At 40.9% G+C, this 18,177-nt stretch overlaps 1 long non-coding RNA gene across 1 annotated transcript in view; it reads right to left on the bottom strand.

Annotated features, from left to right (window-relative positions):
• The window catches only part of LOC106508818, a 33,719-nt gene extending 18,767 nt beyond the window's left edge, over window positions 1-14,952 (bottom strand). Inside the window, exons 1-2 of the long non-coding RNA XR_001305891.2 lie at window positions 14,213-14,952; window positions 13,199-13,344 (exon numbers count right to left, since the gene is read on the bottom strand). This is a non-coding gene — a long non-coding RNA (uncharacterized LOC106508818). The remainder of the gene's footprint in view (window positions 1-13,198; window positions 13,345-14,212) is intronic.

Raw genomic sequence — 18,177 nt, 5'->3', positions numbered from 1 at the left:
TACACATTAATATATACATATTAATATACATATTAATATATACACATTAATGCATTTTTTTCTAAACACTTTTTTGAAATTCCTTTTCTATTTTAAAGACAACACAGGGTTATTAAAGAAAATGTGGAGGGGAAAGTTTAAAAAAAATTACCCATAGTTTTAACACTCAAAATAGAACTATGGTTAACATTTGAGTATACTTCCCTCTGTTTTTCTGTCAAAATGTTTAAAAAGCAGTTGTGACCATATGTTATCTACTAACAAGCCAAAATCATTTTCCTTAATAAAATCCAGAGATGTGCCTTGTTCGTTACTGTCATTTGGCTCCCTGCTCAGAGTGACAAGTTCTCAGGGACATCAGATGTGACTGTGCCCTGAGTGTGCAGAAGAGTGTTGTGTGGTTGAAATCAGGTGCTGGCAGCAGTGCCTGGGAGATGGAAGATGGAAGATGATTTATACCAACTAGCAGTTGCCTCTGTGGGAATTCTTTTTATTTTCAGTACTAACATGTGTGAAAAAGGCCACTCTCTGCCCCCAACAACTCCTATTTATATCCACCAACTTTTTAAGAGAAACTACACCCCTTTTTCTCTCTTCTTCTTCAAAGAGGGCTGCCTAAAGATGTAGATTCACTGGGTACTGATGAGGCATGAGCAGCAGGCCCCTTTCCAAGGCCCTGAGCAAGATGCTAGCAATGTGTTTACATGGTCATATATTTTCACAAAATTGGCAAAAGTAAGAAACTTTAAGGACAGTTGGTTAAGAATGTCCTCTCTTCCTACTCTGCCCCCACCCTGCAATACACAAATACTTTGCTTCATGCAGGGTGTGATTGACTGATGTGGGCATTTTACTTTTCATACATTTTGTATAATTTTTCTTTCTTTCTTTTTTTTTTTGTATTTTTATGGCCACACCTTCGGCATACAGAAGTTCTCAGGCTAGGGGATGAATCAGAGCTGCAGCTGCTGTGTGTGACCTACACCACAGCTCACAGCAATGCTGGATCTTTAACCCACTGATCACCAGGGATCGAACCTGCATCCTCGTGAATACTAGTCGGGTTCTTAATCCACTTAGCCACAACGGGAATTCCTTCTATTCTTTTTCTTGACGCTCTGAAAAATTCTTTAAGTTTCAGGACCTAACATGTTGGATATACCTCTTGGTTTCAGAATTGCGAATCATATACATTGAAATAGTTTTTAAAAATTACTTCGTACTTATATGATACTGAGCATCAACTATCCTTCAATTAAAAAAAAAAAAACAATTGCTTTGTCCTGTGAGCTTACTTTCTTTTGTATTCATTAGTCTTATCTGCTAAGTCATTGGGAAATTCAGAACTATGAAAATTACAGAATTAGAGAGTGTCCAGTGAGCTCAATCTGTTCCAAAATGGTTGTATGTATTTCTCGGAGTTGTTTCACCAGAATCTACAGGTCCTCAAAAGGCCCTCCTCTTTGTGCTCAGAAACAATATTCCTTAACTTATGGACACTTTTTGAAGAAAATAGCTGTCCTGACCCCTCAATTAAGACAAAAAAAAAAAAAAAAAACCACTGGAAAGAAACTCATGGACTTGGAGAACAGACTTGTGGTTGCCAAGGCGGAGGGGGAGGGAGTGGGGTGGACTGGGAGTCTGGGATTAATAGATGCAAACTCTTGCATTTGGAGTAGATAAGCAATGAGATGCTGTGTAGCACTGGGAACTATATCTAGTCACCTGTGATGAAGTGTGATAGAGGATAATGTGAGAAAAGAATGTATATATATGTGTGTGTGTGACTGGGTCATTTTGCTATACAGTAGAAAATTGACAGAATATTGTAAACCAACTATAATGGAAAAAATAAAAATCATTAAAAAAAGAAAAGAAAAGTAAAAACCACTGGAATAGACTATAATGGAAAAGAATATATATATATATATAAAAAAGAATGTATATATATGTATGACTGAATCTCTCTGCCGTATAGCAGAAATTGGCACAACATTTTAATCAACTATACTGTAATTAAAAATGTGGCGTGTACATATACGGGAAAAAAAAGAAGCAAATAAATTTAGTCTATTCAAAACAATACTTCTGAACAAAAGAGGAATACAAAATATATACTACCAGTCAGGTGGGCGATTAGCTCTATAAAGGACTGTGCTACTCTGTTTATTCATTTCACCTGTTGATCAGAGGAATGTAGTCTTCTTTTTAAAAACTTTTGAAATTAAAGAATCAAATCAAGACCTGCTGTGGGTGGTTGCAGAGTGACAAGCCCAGCTGCCACAACGTTGGAACTTATGCAGTTCTCACTCGGAACCCCACCCCTCTGGGCTGCTCAAAGCCAATGACTAAACACTGCCAAGGTACCAGGGTGTGAGTGCTGGTCCATCCAGCCAGACCTGGGATTCCCAGAATGGGCAGCTTTGGGTGGGACACTCCCCATCAGCCTGGAAATTCTTTCTCAGACCTACGTGGATTCTGAGCGCTTTCCAATTTTTTCTTCCTGCTCTCCCTTCATAGGTGCAGACCTGATCAGACTGCTTGCTCTCCTATTTCTCCTCCTCCTCTCTCCACCCTGCACAGGCTTGCTTCCAATAAATCTCTCCAGTGTCAAAGCCTGGCTTAGCATCTGCTTCTCTGAGCATCCAAACTGGCATACAAGTACATTGTTTAAAATGAACTAGTCCAGAAGGGCTTATGTTAAGAGCAATCGTTCCCTGGCCCCTTCCCCTTGATTAATTCCATTCCTATATTTCCTCACACGGGAATAAATTTTTTTTTAATTTTAATTTTAATTTTAATTTTTTTTAGGGCTGTACCCATGGCATAGGGATATTCCCAGGCTAGGGGTAGAATCAGAGCTGCAGCTGCCAGCCTATGCCACAGGAATGCCAGATCCAAGCTGCATCTGTGACCTACACTGCAGTTCACAGCAATGCCAGATCTTTAACCCACCGAGCAGGGCCACAGATCGAATGGCATCCTCATGGATAATAGGTGGATTTGTTACCACTGAGCCATAACGGGAACTCTAGGAACAACTTTTAACAGTTTCCATTTTTAGCTCTTTTTGGCTGTTACTTCGATATCTCCAAAAAAACCTGTTTATGCCATATTGTTTATTATTTATTATATTTTATGAGTTATATGTATAAACATATATTTAAATACATGTAGTATATTTATTGTTTATTGCCATAATGTTTACATTATATCTTTTTTTTTTCTTCTTCCTTCTATATCCATGGCATATGGAAGTTCCTGAGCCAGCGATCAAATCCAAGCTGCAGCTGCGACCTATGCCACAGCTATGGCAGCACCAGATCCTTAACCTGCTGTGCTGCATCAGGAACTCCATATGTTATACATTTTTTCTTTTTTAATCATTGTGATATAATTGACATACAGTGAACTGCTTCTATAGGAAGTGAACAATTTGAAAAGTTTTAACATTTGTATACATCGTGAAACTATCACCTCAATCAAGTTAGTGAACGTATCTATCACCCCTGAAAGTTTCCTCATGCCTCTTTAAAATCAGCCTTCCCTTTATCTCTACAGTCCCTAATCTGCCTCTGCCACTTCAGATCAGTTTCATGTTTATATAATTTTAGATAAATGGAATCATACAGTCTGTGCTAATTTTTTTCTGGCTTTTTTCACTCAGCAAAATTAATTTGAAATTCCCCCATGTAGTCGTGTGTATCTGTAACTCATTCTCTTTTTTTTTTTTTTTCTTTTTTTGCTTCTTAGGGCCACACTCTCGGCATATGGAGGGTCCCAGTCCAGGGGATGAATCCGAGCTGTAGCTGCCAGTCACAGCCACAGCCACAGCCACACAGGATCCGAGCTGCATCTGTGATGTGACCTACACTACAGCTCACAGCAATGCCAGATCCTTAACCACCCACTGAGCTAGGCCAGGGATTTAACCCAAAACCTCACAGTTACTAGTCGGACTCATTTCCACTGTGCCACAACAGGAACTCCCATTCTTTTTATTACTAAGTTGTATATTCCATTGTATGAATGTGGCAAAATTTGTTTATCCATTCATAATCTGATGGACATTAGGTGCTATTACAAACAAAGTTGCCGTGAATATTTTTGCATAATGCTTGTATGGACGTATGTTTTCTTCTCCTCCTTCTTTCAAAGATTATTGTCATTTATTGCCTCATGTCCAATGTCTTGAGTCCCATTATTTCACGTATTTTGTCTGATGTTTTAGCTGTCTCAGACAGCACAGTAAATCTGACCCACTTTACTCCATTTGACTGGAAGCAGAAGTACACTGTATTTTTTTAATTTATCATAATCTTCCTTGAAGTCATGCTACAAAAGTTTTAGGGCCACACCTGAGGCATATGGAAGTTCTGAGGATAGGGGTTGAATCAGAGCCACAGCTGCCGACCTATGCCACAGCCACAGCAACGGGGGATTCCAAGTTGCATCTGTGACCTATGCCACAGCTTGTGGCAATGCTGAATCCCTAACTCACTGAGTGAGGCCAGGGATTGAACACTCATTCTCTTGGATACTATTCTGGTTCTTAACCCACTGAGCCACAAGGGGAACTCTGATACTACACCATTTTATGTATAGTGTAAGAACCTCCAAGAGAACTCCAGGAGTTCCCATTGCAGCTCAGTGGAAACGAATCTGACTAGCATCCATGAGGACACAGTTTTGATCCCTGTCCTCGATCAGTGGGTTAGGGATCCGGAGTTGCCCTGAGCTGTGGTGTAGGTTGCAGATGTGGCTCCAATCTGGTGTTGCTGTGGCTGTGGTGTAGGCCAGTGGCTACAGCTCCAATTTGACCCCTAGCCTGGGAACCTCCATATGCCATAAGTGCGGCAAAAAAAACCAACTCTGTTTACTTCCCCCTGGCCTTTGTGTTATGATTGTCATACATTTCGCTTCTACTTCTTATAAATACTGCAGTATGTTACTATTATTTTCCTATTTCTTTATTTAACAGTTTTAGACATTATGTGTTGGTTTCTCTGATGATGGATATAGATTTAGCTCACTAATCTTTTATCTTCCAAACCTGGCCTTTCTTTCTTACACTTCAATAAGATTATGCCACTATTTTTAGGTTCTTTCTATTAGTTGGCTTTGTAGCTATGAAAAAGATAGTTTTATATATTCACAACCTCATTTTTAATTCTATCAATCATTGACGGTATCTCTTGATGCTTCACTTTGTGAGGTGAACGTGAATGTCCTTCCCCTTTCCTTCATCTCTGTACTCCCTCTTACCACAATCAAATGCTTAATTTTAACTTACGATGGCAGGAAAGAAAACACGGTCCTTGTTCTGCAACCAGGCCCAAGTCGTCCTTTTGCCTGGCCTGTAGATTGATTCCAAGAGCTAAAAATTGATTAACAGTGTTTACAATATTATGGCTATGTAAAGTTAACTCACAATTCAGCCACATAGTACACTGTGTCAGGTTCTTAACCCACCGAGCCTCATTGGGAACTCCATATTTTCAACTTCTAAGAACTCTCTTTTAATTCTTGGGTCATTCCTTTTTTATAGCTTCCCATTCTTGAATTATAGCCTTTTTAATTCTCTCTGAGGATACTACATATAGTTAAAATATAATTTTCTAGTAAATGTTCTTAAAGTGTGCTAGTTTGTGTATATTTTGTAGGGACAGTGAGTCTGGGCATATTCACAGACATGTATTTCTCAAGTATTGGCACTTGTAATATCTGCTGAGATACATTTTTTTTTCCTCTTGGTAGATATAAACACCAGCATGAACCGAGTTTTCAAAATATGGATTGTGCATGTTCAGAAACTGTCTTTACTCACTGACCTAGGTTAGGTGCTGCATGGAATTAGCCTTGGTGAAAGTTATTTTTCTTCTTTCAATAATTTTGGGGGATCCTTTCCTTTTTACTGTATATTTATATTTTGCATGTCAGTAGATGATCTGAGTCCAAGCGGCCAATATTGAAGTTTGACTGGAACCAAATGAGGAAACTTAGCAGCCAGAACAGGAATTCTTGCAAGAGTTTGGAAACTAATTAATGTGGCTTCTCACAGAGCTCCTGAAATACGGGTGCAGTGGGAGGGGAGGGGAAGAAAAGTCACTAACTTGTTAGTTGGCCCTCTCGACATATGTCTTTCTTCTAAATAGACTGGTTGGATGACTGCATGGTTATTATGAGTTATTATTTATTTATTTATTTATTTATCTTTTTGGCCATGCCCAAAGCATGCAGAAGTTCCAGGGCCAGGTGATCAAACCTGCGCCACAGCTGCGACCCAAGCCACTGCGGTGACAATGCCAGATCCTTAACCCGCTGTGCCGCCAAGGGAATTTCTATTCTGAGTTTTAAAAGTACATGTGGATTGATAAGCTATGTACCAAAATGGTCGCCATGCTTATTTCTGGGTGTGAGGTGATATATTTCCTTTTTAAAAACAAAATATATATCTGTATTTCTAACTTTTCTACAGGAAGCGTAATTACTTCTGTAAAAAGAAAAGAATTTATTTTTAAAGTATATGTAAGGCTTTCTTCTGAATCTTCATTTACAATGTTGAAAGTAGCAGAAAACAAACAAAATAAAGTTAAAAAAAAAATCCCAATTTTAACCCCATGATGGCTATACCTAAGATGAAAAAACTGAATTCTGTAATTGGCTTGGCCCAACATCCTTAGACCAAGTGTGTGATGAAGAAAAAGGAGGGAAATGAGTGGGCTGAGAATGTTGAGAGGATACAGGGAAGGAGGTGGGCGCAGAGAGGAGAAGGGCCTCAGGTGTACTCTTCTGCCTTTCTCGCAACTCACAAATAATGGAAACATGGCTTTGGAAAAAATAGTCTGGATTTGCATATGGAATATAATTGAAATTAGACCTATGAACTTTTGGATCTCTGTGGTGCATACTAATGAGCTAAGTTTCTTGACCTAGTGTAATAATTCAGAAATAAGTTACACATGTGGGTTGATGGTATATGTATCACTAACTGTCCGTTAACCAGATAATATTCAGCTCGGCCTTGCCACCCAAGCAGCCTCTGATTTAAAGAGGGCTTTTGAGAGGAGGCTGGCTTCTCCCTACTGAACATCTATTCATCTGTAAAATCAACAAATGCAATGGGACTTGTACTGAAATTTTTATTCATAGGCTAGACTTTTAAAAAGCTGTCAGAACTGAAATTGAATATATAAACCACATCATCACAGATCTGCACTCATGAATGATCTAGGAGATGGACTAAAAGTAAACTTTTGATGTATTCTCAAGGGAATGAGAGCAACATGTTGGGAATGGGCTTTTTTTGTGTTTTCTCCTTTGTTAAAAGAACGCTTGAATTATTCACCGATGAGAGTTCTCTTTTGTGGGGATGCTTACAACTCAAGGACTTGCATCCTGGGCATTACGAGGAAATACTTACATTTATAAATCTTGTACCTTGAGTGGCTTGCTGGGCTACATTTCAATCTGTTTAAGTCACACAGCCATCAGCTGCCCTCTGAGACTTATTTGAAAATTCTAACTCTAGAATGTCTAAGAAGACTCTGAAACTAATCTCTGTCCAAGAGAGGTTAAATTCCAGAATTGCAAAATTCAAACTATGGTCTTTTATTGCACTTTGGACTTGTTTATTATTGCTAAAAATGAATTAACAACACAATAATAAATCAAAGGACAAATTCTGTGATGTGCCTCTTGATGTATGACATAACCCTCAAATTGAATCATTTTTCAAGCTTATGATAAGGCAATGACTTGCTATCTTTTATCTTCTATCTTCCTTTTTATTATCAATGTCAGGAACTGGCACTTCCTTTTTTTTTTTTTTTGCCACAACTGTGGCACATGGAAGTTCCTGGGCCAGGGATGGAATCTGAACTGCAGCTTTGACTTACACCACAGCGGCATCAATGTGGGATCTTTAACCCACAGCCACAGCAGGAATTCCAGAACTGGCACTTCTTTCATTTTTCTGTCTTTGAAGAGCAAGAACTGAAATCACCTCTACCTCTTACTTCCCCTAAAACAACTACACCCAAAGAGCAGAATTTTTATTGACATATTTTTAAGGATGGGTCACCTTGGTTTAAAAAATTTTTAAGATGCATAATACCATCAGCTAATGCTGTTGAGTGTTTGTGTTACCAGGGACTATTCTAAATGGTTTACATGCATTAGCTAATACAATCCTCACACCAATCTGATCAAGTAATATAGTTATGGATTGAATTGTCTCTCCCCCCAAAAAAAGATGTATTGAAATCCTAACCTCCTCAATACCTCAAATGTGACCTTATTTGGAGATAGAGCCTTTGTAGAGGTTATCCAGTTAAAATGAAGTCATTAGAGTGGGGCCTAGTCTGATATGACTGGTGTTCTTACAGAAGGGGACACTTGGACAGAGAGAGAGACACACACACACAGAAGATAATATAGAGAGACATAGGGAGAAAACAGCCATCTACAAGCCAAAGAGAGATGCTTGGAACAGCTCCTTCCTTCATGGCCTTCAGAGGAAATCAACCCTGCTGACACCTTGATTTTAGGCTTTTCTAGCCTCTAGAACTTGTAGATGATAAATTTCTGTCGTTCAAGCCACTCATTGTGAGGTACTTTGTTATGGCAGCCCTAGCAAAAGAATACACTAGCACAATTCTTATTGATTCCATGTTATGGTTAAGGAAACTGAGGGACGGAGAGGTTAAGTAACTTGCCCAAAATTGTATAGCTGGTAAATGGAATAGGAGCCCAGACAGTACGGCTCCAAAGTCTAATCTTCTAAATAGCTAAGACGGTCAACCTTTTGGAATTCAATGATTGCAGACAATGCTCTTGGTTCCATTGCTCCTTGGCAACCTCTCTGCACACAATGCAGGGCACCATTATGATGAACCATTGATTAAGGTGCACACAAAGAGAAACAAAGCAATAACAACATAACATAACAACCACAAAACATATATTATTATATTGAGTACTTATCATGAGTCAGGTGTCATTCCAGGAACTGGTTCTATGAAGAAGAAAATGCCCTGGTCTCTTTGGGAGTTCACCCCTTGGAAGGGAGACGTGCTCCTTCAGCAGAGTGAGAGAGCCCCTTCCAAGGGCGTAAGGGAGAGGTGAGTGGCTTTTGCCTGGGGAGAGGCAAAGACCTTAATGGGAAAGACTCCATAGAGGAGGTAAACTTTGAGTTGGATCTTGCTAAGTGGAAAGAATTTGGGCAGGTGGCTGAATTGAGAAATGTTTAGAAATAGTTTCAGGTTGGTGAATGTAACTGGACATGAGGCATCATCTGATCTAATTTTAAGAATATATGAATGAAAGAGGAACACTGGAGATGCAGGCAAGTGCTTGGCAAAATTACGTGTATCCAACCAGAGAATAGCTATAGATAATAGGTGTTTTCCTGTTTTTCACAGCTATATTCCAAAGGCCATTGACTTGGAGTTTAATAAACTTGCATAACAAATTGGAGGGAAAGTCTTGGCAACCTTAATTAGACTCTCGGGGCAGTTGACTGTACCTCAGGAACCTGGGATCGGTGGGGAGAAGTCCCAGGATCAGGGTTCCCACTCCAATACTGAGGCAGAGGTAGCAAATGTGTAGTCCCTGGGATGGACCTGGATCTTGGTCACCTTCAACCTTTACCATACTGGCTAACACTGATAAGCAGAAGTTTACTTATAATATTCAGAATTTCTGTCTTCTCTTTCTCCAATGATCTGGCAACAGAAGGCCTGCCTTCCTGTAGGGGCTGCCTTTGAGTATGAGGAGATGCTCTCCTATGCTGTGGTTACAATAGACCTGGGCATGTAAAGAATCTACTTGGGACAACTGTTTCTTAGTGTCATGTCAAAATCTACATGACAATGTAATTTGGGCAGCTCTTCTCCAAGTGGTGACCCAGGGATCCAGCTTCTTCTATGCTGTGGCTCTGCCATTACTCTTTGCATCATTGTGTGACTCCCAAGATTTTTCTGGACATATTCTCCAATTCAGTTTGGGTAAAAAAAGAGTACACGATCCAACAGGAACTTTTCATGGGCTAGGCCTGTATGTGGCATTCATTCCTTCTGTCCACATTATACTGGCCAGAACTCAGTCACATGGCTCCAGCTAATTATAAGGAAAACTGAGAAATATAGCCTAGCAGGCAGAAAAGGAAATAGTTTGGTAACCACATAGCAACCACAAATGTGTTCTCCAGTTCACCATAGTTCCCACACAGCCTTCTTCACTGATTTGTTATCTACCCAGTATCTGTAGGCACTAGAGTTTGCAATCTCTGATTTAGGTACTGAGAGTTGTAGTGGAAATTACCCAACTTTAGAATTAGACAGGCCTATGTTTGAAAACTTGTTAGCCACAGTATTGCTTAGGATAATGGTGCTTAAAGAGCCAGCAAAACACCATGGCTTAAATGAGATAGAGTTTATTTCTCTCACACTTAAAAGTTCAATTTGGTCCCAGGATATAGGGCGGCTCTAACTCAGGGGGTCATTCAGGAACCCAGGTTCCTTCTGTCTTGTTGCCCTGCTATCTTCTGAGGTGCTGCTCTTGTCCCTGAGATTGAAGATGGTTCATCATCACCACAGATGGGAAGAAGGAAAAAGAAACTGGAGGGCATGACCTGGAAATTAATCATATCCCTCTCTTCCAATCACATCCCACTAACCAAAATATAGTTGTATGGCCCACTAAGCCTCAAGAAAGCCTGAAAAATTGGAGCTTCTGCTGGCCAGCTATGTGCCCAGCTATAGCTTGGAAAGTTAAGTTATCAACAGAAGAATGGGGAGAGAGGGAGGAGGACAACTCTCTGTAGGCCACAGTCACTATTTGCATGGTTTTGGAAAAATACTTAACCTCTCTGTGCCTCTTTAATCTTTAAGAAGGTGGTAATAGGACATTCCTCTATGAGTTAGGTATGTGTTTGGCTGCAATTAATAGAAAACCTACCCACAGCAGATTTAACAAATAGATTTAGTTTTCTTATAACAGAAGATCTGAAGGTAGTTTTTTGTTGAGCAGGTTGATGTTTGGGAAAATATTTCTGATTTTTTTTTTTTTTTGGCCTTTCTTTCACAGATCCAAGACAGTTGTTCAAAGGCAAGAAGAAAGGGGAAAGGGACAGAACCTTTTGTATCCTTCACTTTAATCAAGAAAAGCAAAAATCTTCCCAAGCTCCATGCATTCAGTGAGTGACAAATACCTATGAACTCAAAAATGTGACTTAATCCCTCTGAACCTCAGTTTCCCCATCTGTTTACACAGGATGCTAATACCTGTCTCATGGGGTTGTTGTGAAAATCAATGAAATAATATTTTTAATACATCTAGAATGCTGCCTGACATGTGCTATGTGCTCAACCAAGGAAAGGAATTGCTATCCAAGGAAGCAGAAAGAGCATCAGCTTTGAAAGTTCTGTGTTTGAATCCTGACTCCAATTCATGTGACCTTAAGTTGTTTACCCTCTTTGAATCTGTTTCCTCTTCTTGAAAAATGGCGATAATAATACCTTATTTGCAGGGCTGTTGTGAAGATTAAGTGGAATTACAGATACTAAGCACCTGGCTCAGAGGAGCAATTCTTTCAAAGTTGAAGTAGGAGCCACCCTGAATTTATCTGGGGTGAGCAGGAGACAGCCGGCGATGTTGGGTGTGTATTTCTAAGGCAGCTTCTTCTGGTGCATGCTCAGTGGGTTGGGGCCGCAGAACCATGATGAGTGGAGCAAAAACCACGGTTTGAGGCGTGAAAAGCCCAAGGCTGGTTAGGTCACTAAAAGAAGCGAAAGTCTAGTGGCCAGTTCACCCTCTGCTCTCCTGAGGCACAGACAGCTATCTAGGGGAGTTTGAACAGGACTTTAGTTACCTGCCTAGCAGGAGGCTGAACCTTTTTCAACCAGACAGCAACGGTGAGCTCTGCTGGCCTGCCGGTGACAGGCACAACCTGACGGGGTCTTGCAAACAGAGGGCCCAGGGCCGGGCTCTGGGGACAGCCTTCAGCAGGGTGGCCCACCCTCTGTGTTGGGGCAGGGAGATGTGGTATGTGGATGTGACTGAGGTCAGCTTCAGAAGTTACAAGGAGGTTGGAGGTCATGACTGGCTGTAAAGTCTTTATTTCCTGGGGGTAGATTTGGCCCACCAAAGGACAAGGGCCTTGCCTCCTGGTAACTGGAAGGGCTTGTTGCAGGAGAGATACTGAGGGAGCAAGATTAAACATAATATTTACCCCACCAATCTGCTTCCCCTCCTTCCCTCCCTTCCTTCCAGCACCTTTATTGATACATGATTTATGGATCATAAAATTCATCCATGAAATTGTAGGATTCAGTGGTTTTTAGTATATTCAGAGAGTTGTGCAACCATTACTATTATCTAACTCCAGAACATTTTCATCACTCCAAAAAGAAAACCTGTATCTGTCAGTAGTCACTTCCCATTCTCCTACCCCACCCCCCAAGGCCCTCACCCCAAGCTCCTGGCAACTGTTAATCTATTTTCTGTATCTATGGATTTGCCTAATCTGGGTATTTCATAGAAATGGAATCATACAATATGTGGGGTTTTGTGACTGGTTTCTTTCACTTAGCACAGTTCTTTCAAGTTTCATCCATGTTGTAGCATGCATCAGTATTTCATTCCTGTTTATGGTTAAATAATTCCCCCTTGTCTAAGTATACCACATTTTATTTGTCCACTCAACAGTTGATGGACAGTTACACTCTTTCCACTCTTTTTTGGGCTATTGTAAATAACACTGCTATGAACATTCATGTGTAAGTTTCTGTGGACATATTTTCATTTCTCTTGGGAATATACTTAGGAGTATAACTGCTAGGTTATATGGTATCTTTATATTTAACCTTCTGAGAAACTGTCAGAATGTTTTCCACAAGGGCTGCACGCTTATACATCTCCACCACTGTATATGAGAATTTTAATTTCTCCACATCCTCACCAAGAAGTTACTGTCTTTTTTATTTAGTTGTTGTGAAGTGGTACCTCCTCCCCTGGTTTTGATTTGCATTTCTCTGATGACTGAGGTGTTGAACATCCCTGCCTTTCTTTAGGGGCAAGCCGAGGGGCTCCTTCTGTAGGAAACAGCATGGAGATCAGGCAGCTACTGAGGGAGGAAGGGGACAAGCCCTAGTGCATTCCAGAATGGCTCCTGAGAAGAGATGGAGCTTATACTCACTTGTTCAGAGAAGGACTAAGAAGTGGAAGATGGGTGTTCTAGGTCCATTGACAATTTGCTTCTAGTTTCCCAACTTGGGTTATAGAGAATGCTGTTGTTTCTCCCAGGGTTGAAGAATGGAGGCTTCTACTCTAAGTGGAAAGTTGCTGTAAAAGACAAGATGGTTAATATAGTCAACTGTTCCATAGTGTTAAGGCTGCTCCATTTGGCTTTGCTGAAAACAAAAGTTTATGAACAATTCATTAGGTGCCCTTTTGCTTAAGCAAAAAAGATTTATTTAGTGTTTAGAGCTCTACTTCCCAGCTTCTTGCTGAGTTCTCCTTTTCTTTTTTTTTTTTTTTGCTATTTCTTGGGCCGCTCCCGCGGCATATGGAGGTTCCCAGGCTAGGGGTCGAATCGGAGCTGTAGCCACTGGCCTACGCCAGAGCCACAGCAACGCGGGATCCGAGCCGCGTCTGCAACCTACACCACAGCTCACGGCAACGCCGGATTGTTAACCCACCGAGCAAGGGCAGGGACCGAACCCGCAACCTCATGGTTCCTAGTCGGATTCGTTAACCACTGCGCCACAACGGGAACTCCTGAGTTCTCCTTTTCTATGAGCACAGAGTGGTAATGAAAGACTGGCTGGGAGTAAGTGAGCAGAGTTTCATGGTCCTCTACTTGGAACTAGATGGAACAGCTCCCTCTTCCTCCAGGACCCAGCCACCAAGGTCATCAAGAGGCTGCTTCTCCACCCCCCTTCCTGTGGAGGAGAAAATGTGTGCTCTGTCTTTTAAAAGCACTGAATTCGCCACTCCCCCACAATTCCCACTTTCCCTCCTCTCCAACCATAAAACAAAGTAGTAGATCTGAGAGCTTCCGAAACCTTGCTTTAAGTGCTCTGCACAAGGAATTCTCTTTGGGCTAGTTCTGAAAAAAATCCTCCCCCTCTGCCTGGGAAGAAGAGGGAAAGACGGCAATGTCTCTTACACTCTGGCAAGGAGAACTCCCCAGGAAGAAGCAATAACTCACCGCTCTGCTGACTGTTCTTTGAAGTGGGAGAACCTGGTATTTGCTGAAAAACCACCACCATTTCCAACAGCATTCTAATGGCCCTCTGATGGGGTGGTGGGTGGGGAGGATGGGAGCTGGTTTGAAGCAGGAACAGCCAGTTGTCTGAGAGATCTCTTCCTTTGAAATGCCTGAAATTGTTTTCTTCAAACAATGGCTAAGTGGACTCTGGCTTTCAGGTATCCTGAAAACCTCCTCAGATTTCCAGCAACTTTCCTAACTTGTGTGGAGACCACTCATGTACTTATAAAAAATCATCTGTAAGATCTATCACATTCTGTGTCTGTTCCGGGTAAGTTCCCAGCCATGAAAGGCATGAGTCATGCTCTGTGGAGAAGGGAGTTGGCTGTGTCTCTCACTTTGTTGGTCAAAGATGAGGAATAAAGGTGGAAGGGATTATTTTAAAATTCGGGGAAGGAAGTGGACACATACACGTGTTGCAATGCAGGACCAGGAGATTTCCTGGTGTGCTCTTGTGTGTCTTGGGATGAAAATTCACTTGTGGTGAATAAAAGAGCACAGGAAAAGAAATTTCTTAGGGAGTGTTCTTGGCTGGTGGGGGCGTGAGATGGGGGAAAGGACCAATGGTATCAGGGGAACATGTCTTTGTTCTAGTGACTGGTAGTCTGATGGAGAAATGAATGCTTCTATCCCCAAACTAGCTCCAAAGCTATAAATTTTCCTAGAACTGAGAAGTTACTTTCAACCTAAAATTAAAAAAAAAAAAAAACAACTTCTTGTTTCTTTTCCCCAAATATATTCCCCAAACACCAGTGGTTGACTATTGAATTCTCTTGTTGGGGTGAAGTGGTAGAAAGGAAGGGGTAAGAAGCAGTGGAGAAGCTGCAACCAATTTGTAATACTGCTGTGGTCCAGGAATCCAGAAATCAAAGACATTCCTGGTCATCACTCTATTATAATTCATCCTTTTGAATTCTTAGAATGATTAAGATAATTTACATAAAAATTTTTCTTCATCATACTCACCTTATTAATCTACTTGCTGGAGGGAATCCATAGTCTCACTGAAAGTTAATGAGTTCTTAGACTGAAAATTGGAGAGTGTGTAACATATTTGTAGCATTTTGCTGAACTATGTGGGAGGTTAGAGGCTGTAACTATACTGATTATTTAAAAATAAAACTATTTACATGCCAAAACTGATATAAAAGCATTCCTCTGCATGAATAAGAAAATAAACACAATATTCTGGAAGAGCTGTATAATCATCTGGTAAAGAATTTTTTCACTGAGGATAAAGACATTAGTATATGTATTACATCTGTTGAAATCCAAGTCATTTTGTTTTGCAAATGAGATTTGGCAAATTAAATAAATTTACATAATTGTCAACATATAGACTTAAAAATCACAAAAAGTATGTTAACTTGCTTTTATACGTCCACTATAAATATAGTCAGTAATCATAGTTTTAAAGCCAAAAGCAAGTCTGCAAAACAGTATTTTACAATCATTCATTTCGCATGCATTGCTTGAGTGCCTACTGTGTACCAAGTACTACACTCGTTTCTGAGTTCATAATGATGAACTAGAGAGTCATACAGGGTGATCATAGAGCAGAACATTTAAAATGGAAACTGCCCCAGAAAGTACAGATGACTGATGGCTGTAGTTACACATCATGACTTGTTGGATATTACCAATTTTGCTACATCTTTTGATTGAATTTAATGAGTAACTTTTTTCATGTGACAAAATGTCGGTATTTATACATAGGTTTCCACACGTGGTTTATGGGCTTTTGTTAATGTTAAGTCCCCAAAGCCTGCAATTTAGAAATGGCTTACATTCCAGAAGTTTGTTTACAAGTCACTTGTTCAGTGGTTGGTTTCCAAAGCCAATCAGCAAAAACCTGTTTAATCTAAAAAAGTAGCTGAAACAAAGCACCAGCCATATAATTAAAGCTAACCACTAGGTTTAACACTGTGTCTAAGGTTGAGGGCATGCAAAGTTCAATTTGTGGTTCTAGAAGCACTTTTTTTATCCCCTAGAAGCAGCAGGCAGATAGAGTGGGAACATTCCCCTAATTCCAAGATAATCAAGGGAGTGATCATCCAAACAGGGGCAGGGCCAGGTTTTGTGGTGGCCTGAAGGCTGTTAGAAGAATATACCACTATGAAAATTGCATTAGATATGAGACCTGGGAAGGGAGCTGTGTGAGGACCCCTGGAGTTTAAACTTTCTTGGCATCCCAGTAAATATGTTCCTACACCTCTGACAGGTCAGGCCAAGGGTAACAATTGATAACTTGGGAGATTTGACAAGGGAGGTGAAGATTAGGGTGGAGCAGTTATAGGACTAGGAGGGATAGACACCAGGATCTTCACAAGGTCATTGAATGGAGATGGGACATTTAATAGCTGGGGTTATTTACTTCTGTATCAGGGATAGTGTGGATGGTCAGGGCCAAGGGCACTTTGTTGGAAGGATAGGACTTTGGGTGGTAAGATGAGGCCATATGTGAGGCATTAACAGGTCCGGTAAAGGAGAGGTGGCAAAGGCTAAAAGTAGAGGGATAGGGATGGGGATGGATTATATGGCTGAAGGTGGCGGGGTGCAGGAGTTCACGATTGCTCCAAATTGATGTGATTAGGAGTCGAAGGATTGGATCAGCATCAGGGGAGCGGATTGTGAGGGAAGAAGGGAATTAACACACTTGCCGCACAGCAGGTGGAAGAAAGGAGCATCAGGTACAGGGCCAGTGAGGAAGGGCGGGGTCCCACAAAGTCCAGAAGGGCAGTGATGTGAGAGCCATGTGCAAGTCAGACCCCTTGAGTCAGACACTGCCTGTCATCATGAGAAACGATAAGGCTCTCGCCCCGGCCAGCACAGAATTTGAATAACTTATAAATTGAGAAAACCCAATCATTTCTGATGAATTACAATAATTTGTTAGAAAATTCTCATGAACCTATAAATCACCTGGAGTAGTTAGGCTTGGGCTAAACTTTCGCGAGAACCCTGTGGTGACAAGAGATGGGCTGGTGATCTCTAAATAAAGGCCACTGGTTTGGTCAAGAATATTGTCTTTCCTGAGGAACAGGGGAAATGGGATTTTTGATTTCTTATGCAAGAAGAGCTTGAAAAAAAGCCAGCTGAGAAATGGAGAATCTGTATTTGAGCACCACATGGTCATTTCTCCCTAAAATCTCCGTCAAGAAGAAGCTCTGAATCTGAATTTCCATAGCTAGGCCAGAGTCAGACTAAAAGGTCTGACCAGAGGGATTTCCACATTTAATGCCCTAAGTGTTCTGGTTCTGAAAGGAATGCAGAGGCTATTATTCTTAAGTGTGTGTCTACAAGTGGTGTCATTGAAAAAGCCATCTACAGCATTGGGCAATGATAAAAAATGGTGGTTGTGAAATTACAGGGGTGGAGTGTAAAATACTGCACGCTCCTTGAGTTGGGAGTTCTTCAGTCTGAATCCAAGATCATATATTATTTGAAAGAGTTCTGAGGGTAAGAGATTGCAAAGCAAGAAATAGAAAATGTGCATCTGTAGGAGTTCCCTGGTAACTCAGTGGATTAAGGGTCTGGCATTGTCACTGGTATGGCTTGGGTTGCTGCTGTGGTGCAGGTTCAATCTCTGGCCCCAGAACTTCTGCTCACCATTGGTGTAGCTGAAAAGAAAAAAGAAAGAAAGACAGTGTGGACTTGTGAGGTGTATCAGTCAAGCTGTCTGACAAGAAAAAACAGAAGCCCCTCCAGGCTTTTCCAACAGAGGAAATTTAATATAGAGAATTGATTCCCTAGGAAATGGAAGGACTGAGAAGCCAAACATGGAATCCAAAGAGGAAGTCCAGAGATTAGCAACAGTAGGAAGCTGTTCCCACCTTGACACTGGAAGGACAATAAGAGGAAGTGGAATTACCAATGTCCAGAAGCCAGGGTCATCCAGTAGGAAC

This window comes from Sus scrofa, chromosome 13 (genome assembly GCF_000003025.6).
Source record: "Sus scrofa isolate TJ Tabasco breed Duroc chromosome 13, Sscrofa11.1, whole genome shotgun sequence".
Classification (NCBI taxonomy): domain Eukaryota; kingdom Metazoa; phylum Chordata; class Mammalia; order Artiodactyla; family Suidae; genus Sus; species Sus scrofa.
This window is presented reverse-complemented; position numbering and strand designations above follow the sequence as displayed.